Source organism: Panulirus ornatus, chromosome 11 (assembly GCF_036320965.1).
Source record: "Panulirus ornatus isolate Po-2019 chromosome 11, ASM3632096v1, whole genome shotgun sequence".
In the NCBI taxonomy this organism is placed as follows: Eukaryota; Metazoa; Arthropoda; class Malacostraca; order Decapoda; family Palinuridae; genus Panulirus; species Panulirus ornatus.
This window is the reverse complement of record NC_092234.1, coordinates 11287210-11293209: the sequence shown is the minus strand read 5'-3', so window position 1 is coordinate 11293209 and position 6000 is coordinate 11287210. Positions and strand designations below refer to the sequence as shown.

The 6000-nt window shown below is 37.9% G+C and overlaps 1 protein-coding gene across 2 annotated transcripts in view; it reads left to right on the top strand.

The window, feature by feature from the left end:
- Nucleotides 1–3932: 3932 nt before the first annotated feature.
- The window catches only part of LOC139751274 (uncharacterized), a 64370-nt gene continuing 62302 nt past the window's right edge, over nucleotides 3933–6000 (top strand). For both annotated transcript variants that reach the window (XM_071666581.1, XM_071666580.1), the window contains exon 1: nucleotides 3933–4080. The gene's annotated coding sequence lies outside the window, so the exon portion shown is untranslated. The remainder of the gene's footprint in view (nucleotides 4081–6000) is intronic.

The window sequence follows — 6000 nt, the reverse complement described above, 5'->3', positions numbered from 1 at the left end:
AACCGGAAATTACGCAGCACCGACATATGAACTTTTGGAAACGACACCGCGTTGATTTGTTGCCTTGAGACCGTGAGCAGAAAGCGAAGCCATTTAAAATTTTTAATGTAGATTAGGAAGCCTATCATACATACGTGCCATATCCCCTGTGAACTGAGTGTATCTAGGATAGATGTGTTCCAACCAAATTGTCGCGTTTGCTTGTCTTTGATCGTTTCGCTGTAGAGGGTATGAGGGTGGCGAGCTGAGAACATTCAAGCGACATTGACAGTGCGTCTCTGAGGCATTGGGTTGGGGGAAGGGAGTTAGGCTAGGCCAGACCTTAATGATTGCCAGGGTCATTCAAGTTGCCAGGCTATAAGCTGTGACTACCAGCCTAATGAATAGGAACACATGAGACTCTTTATGGTATAAATGATTAGATAAATGTTGACCTTCGTCGAGAGAAGGGCCAGGACAAATGTCTGAACTGTTTTCCCTCCTGAGATACACTCCAGGCAGAGGGAACCAGGAACGAACTACCTCTTTATCCTTCCTTCTTCCCCTTCGTCGTGGGCGGCACTGAGCACTATTCTGTGTCAATAAGTTGATCATCTGAGATACGGCAAGCGATGGAGACTTAGCCACATTTGAAATACCTTATAACGGGATGGAACACATGTGTAACCATCTCTCAGGACAATATCTCCTCTCTACCGTAAGTATCCGCTTTGTGTATAATAATCCCAAACAAAATTTGCGAAGTTCAATTATGATTTATGAAATCATCATTAACTCCTCTAAAGCCTTTACTAATTAACCAGCTGTCGCTGATCTAAATAGTCATGTCCTGATTGTTCGTTCGCTTCGTCCATAACCAGGACTGGTCACTTCGTCCACAAGATGAACTAAGATGATTCCTTCTTCAGTTCATCAAATATATCCGACCTGTCTCTACAATATTCCAGCTTAATACAGCGAAAACATTTAGTGCCAGTTTCGTCGTTAGCAGCTGAGACTCCCATCCTCTTGGTAACAAAGATTTCTCTCTCCTTTATACTCTAATGGCCAGCCAATCATTCTTCCTTACAATATCAGCGACATTAGTGTGATCTGTGAGTCACATTGTTTTTCATAAGCACGAATTATCTTGTTAGCCTGTAATGATGCATCTCATGTCTTTGCAGCCACGTTCTCCAATTACACACTGTCCGCCTGTATGTAGATGCTATTGTTTGATACCGTGCCCTCCTGAATAGTTTTTCCCTGTATTACTCAAAACTATGTTGACTGTAACCAAAGTGCTGAAAGTATTAAAGTTGAGTTGTATTGGATTGTAATCTTTTTTTTTTTTAGTTTGTGTAGGTGTTCAAGGTTTGCAAATTTTTAGCGTTCTGTTTTGTGTTGTTTCCAGCTTTGTTACATTTGCTTTTGACAGGGTAGATAACCAGGCAGGTGAGGCGTATTTTAGGATGGTTTGATGAGTTTTGTTGATGATACAATGGATTTTTTTTATTCATGACCAAAACTGGTGCCAGTCAGTGTTCTGAGGGCATTTGATATTTTTTAGGAACTTTGTGATAATATGTGTTGTATAGGGAACGAATGCCATGCGTATGTTCTATATGATCCTGGGATAATTAGAATTTTGTTATCGGTATCCTTGGTCATTCTGAGTTGGATAGGGTTGCAAGTTAGATTTATTTCTGTCAAGGTTGAAGAGGGCGACCGCAGATTTCCCTGTAGATGGAAGTCGCTCTGTTTTGAGTGAGCCAGTATTTTAATTGCGTTAATGTATGTAGCGTTTCGTGTTTATTGTTTACTTAAGGCGTGTCATTGTAATGTGATTTTGAGATCATCTGCACACGAGAGGATTTTCACACCGGTCTGCGGGACAGTGATGGGAGGTGGTCATGCAGGAAGAGGTTGAAGAAGGCTGGAGAGAGAGAAAACTGCATTTTGGCTAACCCAGTGTAGAGTACGAGGATCTGGGATGTGAAAAGAGCTGGTGAATAACTTGTAGTTTGGCGGCCAGCTATGAAGTTGGCTGACCATTTCCATCATGGCTGTGGAAGATGGTGTTAAGAATTGCGTGACGGTGTCAAATGCTTTGTTGATGACCTACTGCCGTCTATACTGTGCGGGAGGAGAATGTGGTTGGTTGAAACTAACCAGGTTATGTGTTGCTTGTATGGAGTATAATAATAATGATAATGATAATAATAGTAATAATGATAATAATAATAATAATAATAATAATAATAATAATAATAATAATAATAATTATCATTATCAATTTTATACTTATCCAAATATATATTAACATCTTCCTATCAGATGTCAAAATGGAAGTTCAGCTTCCACATTTTAACCTATTTCAACGTCTTTCATGTATTATATCCTCAGACGAACTTTATAAATAATGTTTTATTGTTTTATTGTTTATTCATAGTTTTATTTTTTTGGCTAGGTTGATTCGGTTACTCGGTGCTTACGCACACCCTCTTCAACACAAGACGATCTAAGGCGAAGGGTTCATGATTTAGCCCCAGCAATCTAGCAGCTTTATCAGTGGGAAGAAATGGGGTTATCTCGTCATGTTTACTTGGAAAACTACCACATTTCATGACTGAATTAGGAAGTCCAGCTCCCATTCTTCTGGGATGTTTGTTTGCAGGAAAGAGGGCCAGTGAGGTGGTGAGCTTATGAAACGTGTTTACTCATTTCTTCTCGCGCAGAATGAATTCCAGACAGATGGTCTACATGACTCTTAAAGTCGCACATTATCATCACATATTAACATTCAGTTCTGCGTTAAAGAAGCCATGAAATACAGCTATTTTCAGCTGTACTTGTCGATGACCTATAGCATCATACTCTAAGAACGAGAGTGTCTTGGTTACCTGAATCTGTATTGCTTCACGCTGATCTCTTAAGGAACTCTTCATCGTTCAGACCCCCATGGTGTGGCACTATTCGTGACTCATAAATGAATAACAACAATTTGATAGGCCATCTGCGATCTTCATATAGCCTGCCAGACTTAGAGGAAGTACGATTTATGATTTTAACCAAACATTTGAATTAATTCCATTATCATTTACAAAAAGTGGATCAGGCGTGCATCTCTTTGACTTGGTTGAAATTGATCTTGCAGAACTAAGTTTCCCAGATTCCCGAAAACTAAAAGACTAACGAAATGGCAATGGCACCCAATATTGTAGGTTGACCCGTTTCATCAGACATAATTATCTTAAAATCAGAAGTGCTTTAATATACGATCTATTGCTGTTGGAGACTCTTCTCACAGAATCTGCTCTAAGAAAGGAAAATGTCAAATTTAAAGTTAGAATTAGATGATATGGGGTAGGTTCTACTAAGAATCCTAATGATTTGGGGTATGTTCTATTATGAATCCTAATGTCCATATTGGATGTATATATATGATTCCTGATTCTGTTATGGGTATTTAGAAAAAGGATATCAGCTTACTAAGCATAAACTATAATATGTATAGCTACTGACTGTTAGAGTAGAATGAATAGACTGGAATGAGGATTATTGTGATTCCGCGCATATAGTCCGATATTTTTTTTAGTTGTGGCGTACTGTATTACAGTCTGCACTACACTTTCCATTTTTAATTTTTCCTTCCGTCAATGTTAAATAAACAAATATATAAGTTATCTAGAGTTCCCGTGAAGAATATTATGTACGATTGTCTCAAAATTTTATTCTCTCACGAACGAAACGATAAGGACGTTTCTTATTAAGGTGCATTAAAAAAGCAACAAAACCTTTAACAACAGGTACTTTATATCATTATATAATGAGAATATAAAAAGAATAGATTTTGCCGACAATTTTGTTATGGCAGTGTTGTAAATGAAGTGTAAATACCATGAAAAAAAAAAATAGCATGTTTGCGAACGGTGAACTCTCCTCGTCTCTGATTGGTCGATTCAAAAGTTGTCATATCGTAACCTAATGTTTGGGTGTGTTTTGGCAGGGGATAGTGGGGGATCTTTATAAATTGCGTATTTTTATCCTATTTAGAAATATATACATATGGACGAAGAACAAGTTCGCGCAAGGAAATAAGTAAGTGATATCCAGGCGATCTTTCATTCGCGTAATTTGTCGGAATATGAAGGGAGAAATTGACTAAATCCTACAGTGGAGCGGGGGTAGGGTAATCATTGTTTACGTCTGAGCTCCAGTTTAAAACTCCCTGGCGCTTGGAAGTTAATAAAGTTGAATGGTAGAGGGCATAGGTGCAAGTTGACTCTAAGTTAGTGCCTCACACTTAACAGTGCATGTATGCATGTTTCAAAAGTTTTACTTCAGTCCCGCATCCCCATTGACTAATAGAATTATGGGAACGTAGGGTATATGGCTCATAGATTATGGCCCATCGTGTTTATTAGGGTATTTTTTTTTCATTTAAAGGTAAAAAATAGGAGAGTGAGATTTGGGAATTTTGATGCATAAAACATACTGGTAGTGGTTATTCTGGGTCTCCCTAAGCAACGAAATCCACTTGGATTTATGAGGATTGCAGTGTAGTTGATGAAATACAATTATGATACCGTAGGAGTCCTGGTCGAATAATGAAATTTGTGTATATTAGCATTTTAGTATTTTCAGCCTGTGTACTTTGAACTTTGTTTCACAATCTCCATCCCAATGGATAGGGGTTCAAAACTCATCTGTAACCTGAGTAGAGCTCCACCAAGCTCAGCATGCTTGGTTGGTTATATTGCTCAGTGACTGTTGTTTAACAGTGATTAGTTCTTTTTTGCTATTTACTGAACATCAAAAAGGCTTGTCCTATGTTTAATCCTGATGTGTAGTGGTAAGCGCAATATAACCAGCCCTAACCCACTCTTAACCTAATCTAGAAGTATTATATTAAAGTTCAGTTGTTGACTAGGTTTCCTGCTGTAGCCTTTGATGAACCTGGTTGTCCTGATGATTGTGCTTACTGCTCTGTATTGGTAAGCACAGCACATGACAGAGCTGATATGAATAAATTTCAAAAGTCAACTGGGTCTTACAGGATTACAGTTGTATATCTCCAGCCTTACTGCTATCATTTTGAATGTTGATGGATTTCTTTGTATACAATTAACTGTTATTTGCTCAGTGATCTGTAGTGATAGGTCAAACGTTTTTTGATAATTTATCAGAAAGTGGATGCACACTGCACTGTAATTACAAAGGAGGAGGTAAGAAGAGCAGCAGTGCACCTCAAAAATGGGAAGGCTTGGGGATACTTATGATTTGCTGATTGAGTTGGTACCATATAGAAGTGAGATGAAATTGGTGTACCTTAGTCTCCTTGGATAAATTTGTAATGTGGGTGAATGATTTTATAATGGAAGTGGTGATTCTGTCAATAAATGGGATAATCGAATCTTGATGGAACAAAATGGAGTAGCTAGTTTTTTCACACGAGATGTTACCGGTTGAATTAAAGGAGTTGGTTGGATAGAGTGATCATTGTGATAAGAGTGTTGGAAGATAAGTGGAAATTTAGAACACCGGAGACTGATAACTTGTGTCGTATAATTAGGATTTGGAATATAAAGGAAGACTGAGTATGTGATAAAGATATTGGGGATGTGATATATCGGATGAGGATGCCATAGGAATGAATTTCAATTGTGTAATAGTTATTTTGTTTGTGAGGGTAGTATGGAGATATATTGTCTTGGTAAACAAATTTTTGCTTAAATGAAAAATTAAAGAGCACTAATACTTATGTGGAAGTTCATGTATGCTTTAGTATTTTTGAGATAAGGTGAGGATATGTGTGTGAATGGAGAGGATCTGTGCACCTGGTCGAAGCTGTGCAAGTGGACCCTTAGCCCTTTGGCTGTATAATGAATTTTCAACTGCATTCTCAAAAAGTGTCACTACTGAAATAAGAAAATAGTAATTGGTCCTTTGGTAATTCTATAGGAAAGCAGAATCATCATCTTTCCAAAGTGGCATTCATATTTCTTAAAACCAACTTCT